General features: G+C 32.7%; 1 non-coding gene across 1 annotated transcript; it reads right to left on the bottom strand.

The window, feature by feature from the left end:
* Positions 1 to 1,062: 1,062 nt before the first annotated feature.
* On the bottom strand, positions 1,063 to 1,135 carry TRNAR-CCU (transfer RNA arginine (anticodon CCU)). The gene has a single exon. It is a non-coding gene; the product is annotated as a tRNA-Arg (tRNA).
* Between the last annotated feature and the right edge of the window lie 2,365 nt (positions 1,136 to 3,500).

The raw sequence follows: 3,500 nt of genomic DNA, 5'->3' as shown, positions 1-3,500 counted from the left end.
ATTAGAAAAAAAATTACATTTGCTCCAGGTGAGGCTTGAATTCACAACCTAAGGATTGCTCAACAGATACTGTCTTATAAGTACCGCGCACAGACTGATTGCGCCACAGGAGCACATGGACAAAGCGCTTTATTTTTAGTTGAGCGATTTTAGCATCGAGTTGACTAAGTAAATTAACTTGGTTTATTAATTTTAAATTAGTTACTTTTTAAATCCACTAAACTACTGCACCCAATACTAAAGTACGTAATAAAAGTAATATTCTAATCATAAGGTAATCAATTATATTGTGCATTTGTGTTATTGCCCAGTTTTATGTATCCATAGATGTATATTGCAATGAATTCATGCCATTGTTGTACAGTACAATATTATCAAAATTGAAAAATAATTTCTGTTTATTTATCTTAAATAATATTTGGTATAGATATATGTAACTTTAATGTTGCATAGGGAAAATATACACTCTAATACCAAAAAATGCAGTATCTTTAAATAAAAATAAGTTAAATCTCACTTGTGCTCTATATTTAAAGGTAAACATTGTTTTTTTGGTCTGAAGCACCTAAATTGTCAGTAAAGTCAGTGTCCAAAGAAATATAAAAGGCAGAAAATTACCCTTTTGATGACATGGATGAAAGGACTTCAAGAAACCCATCAGCAATTGCAATAGAAATTGTTATTTTGTAGCCACTCTGATATTAAATTGCAATTAAAACTTAATAGGTATGTTTTGGTATATATGGATTTTCTGCAATACCATTAAGACAGTCTCCTGCATTGAAAAAAAGCATAACTTCTAGAATGAGAATGAGCAACAAAGGAACATGCATCCTAGATGGGACTTGAAGCCACTGTCCCAGGTGATAGTAAACTTTTCAGAAAACTAATCCACAATGTCATTAGGATAAATGTCTGCTTTTAGATACTGGGCCATAATTTTGCAAGCTGAACAGTTTCGGATTGATAAGCAGATAAAAGTTTCTGGTGGAGCCATTTGTGCAGTATGAAGCAAGAATAAAAGGAACATCTCCAAAATTATTTTAATGAAATAAAGCCTATCACCCCAGATGGGACTTGAACCCACAATCCCTGGTTTAGGAGGCCAGTGCCATATCCATTAGGCCACTGGGGCTTAGTAACATCTTTGAGTGAAACTGATTTTTTCATTAGTATAATCATTAATTGTTGCGATATAGGAAAGCCGTTTATGTGTTTTCTTTGCTTTACAAATCCCAGCATGAAATGTGATTGTACTATCCAGACCTAATAGCGTGGACCCTCATGTTACAGTGCAGCAAAACAGATTGATGCAACTCTTTTACCAATAAAGAGGTAGTCTTTTGCATTCCATTTTGTTGACTAACTAAAGTAATGTTTACAGTGCATATGAACCAAAGCAGCTGTGTGTACTGGTACTTAAAAACAGTCATGTTTGTGTTTTTTTTCTGCCTTCATATCAGGATGTTCAGGAAGCAGATGATAATCATTAACTGATGACATAAGAAAAAAAATTACATTTGCTCCAGGTGAGGCTTGAACTCACAACCTCAGCATTGCTCAACCGATACTGTCTTATAAGTCCTGCGCACAGACCGATTGTGCCACAGGAGCAAATGGTCAAAGCGCATTATTTTTAGTTGAGTGATTTTAGCATTGAGTTGACTAAGTAAATTAACTTGGTTTATTAAGTTTAAATTAGTTACTTTTTAAATCCACTAAACTACTGCACCCAATACTAAAGTACCTAATAAAAGTAATATTCTAATCATAAGGTAATCAATTATATTGTGCATTTGTGTTATTGCCCAGTTTTATGTATCCATAGGTGTATATTGCAATGAATTCATGCCATTGTTGTACAGTTCAATATTATCAAAATTGTAAAATAATTAGTGTTTATTTATCTTAAATAATATTTGTATAGATATATGTAACTTTAATGTTGCATATGGAAAATATACACTATATTACCAAAAAGTGCAGTATCTTTAATTAAAAATAAGTTAAATCTCACTTGTGCTCTATATTTAAAGGTAAACATTGTTTTTTTGGTCTGTAGCACCTAAATTGTCAGTAAAGTCAGTGTCCAAAGAAATATAAAAAGCAGAAAATTACCCTTTTGATGACAAGGATGAAAGGACTTCAAGAAACCCATCAGCAATTGCAATAGACATTGTTATTTTGTAGCCACTCTGATATTAAATTGCAATTAAAACTTAATAGGTATGTTTTGGTATATATGGATTTTCTGCAATACCATTAAGACAGTCACCTGCATTGAAAAAAAGCATAACTTCTAGAATGAGAATGAGCAACAAAGGAACATGCATCCTAGATGGGACTTGAAGCCACTGTCCCAGGTGATAGTAAACTTATCCGGAAACTAATCCACAATGTCATTAGGATAAATGTCTGCTTTTAGATACTGGGCCATAATTTTGCAAGCTGAACAGTTCCAGATTGTTAAGCAGATTAAAGTTTCTGGTGGAGCCATTTGTGCAGTATGAAGCAAGAATGAAAGGAACATCTCCAATATTATTTTAATGAAATTAAGCCTATCACCCCAGATGGGACTTGAACCCACAATCCATTAGGCCACTGGGGCTTAGTAACATCTTTGAGTGAAATTGATTTTTTCATTAGTATAATCATTAATTGTTGCGATATAGGAAAGCCGTTTATGTGTTTTCTTTGCTTTACAAATCCCAGCATGAAATGTGATTGTACTATCCAGACCTAATAGTGTGGACCCTCATGTTACAGTGCAGCAAAACAAATTGATGCAACTCTTTTACCAATAAAGAGGTAGTCTTTTGCATTCCATTTTGTTGACTAACTAAAGTAATGTTTACAGTGCATATGAACCAAAGCAGCTGTGTGTACTGGTACTTAAAAACAGTCATGTTTGTGTTTTTCTTCTGCCTTCATATCAGGATGTTCAGGAAGCAGATGATAATCATTAACTGATGACATAAGAAAAAAAATTACATTTGCTCCAGGTGAGGCTTGAACTCACAACCTCAGCATTGCTCAACCGATACTGTCTTATAAGTCCTGTGCACAGACCGATTGTGCCACAGGAGCAAATGGTCAAAGCGCATTATTTTTAGTTGAGTGATTTTAGCATCGAGTTGACTAAGTAAATTAACTTGGTTTATTAATTTTAAATTAGTTACTTTTTAAATCCACTAAACTACTGCACCCAATACTAAAGTACCTAATAAAAGTAATATTCTAATCATAAGGTAATCAATTATATTGTGCATTTGTGTTATTGCCCAGTTTTATGTATCCATAGGTGTATATTGCAATGAATTCATGCCATTGTTGTACAGTTCAATATTATCAAAATTGTAAAATAATTAGTGTTTATTTATCTTAAATAATATTTGGTATAGATATATGTAACTTTAATGTTGCATATGGAAAATATACACTATATTACCAAAAAGTGCAGTATCTTTAATTAAAAATAAGTTAAATCTCACTTGTGCTCT

This window comes from Taudactylus pleione, unplaced genomic scaffold (assembly GCF_031769625.1).
Source record: "Taudactylus pleione unplaced genomic scaffold, aTauple2 ptg000473l, whole genome shotgun sequence".
Taxonomy (NCBI): domain Eukaryota; kingdom Metazoa; phylum Chordata; class Amphibia; order Anura; family Myobatrachidae; genus Taudactylus; species Taudactylus pleione.
Note: the sequence above shows the minus strand (reverse complement) of the source record. Positions and strands in the feature narration are given on the sequence as shown.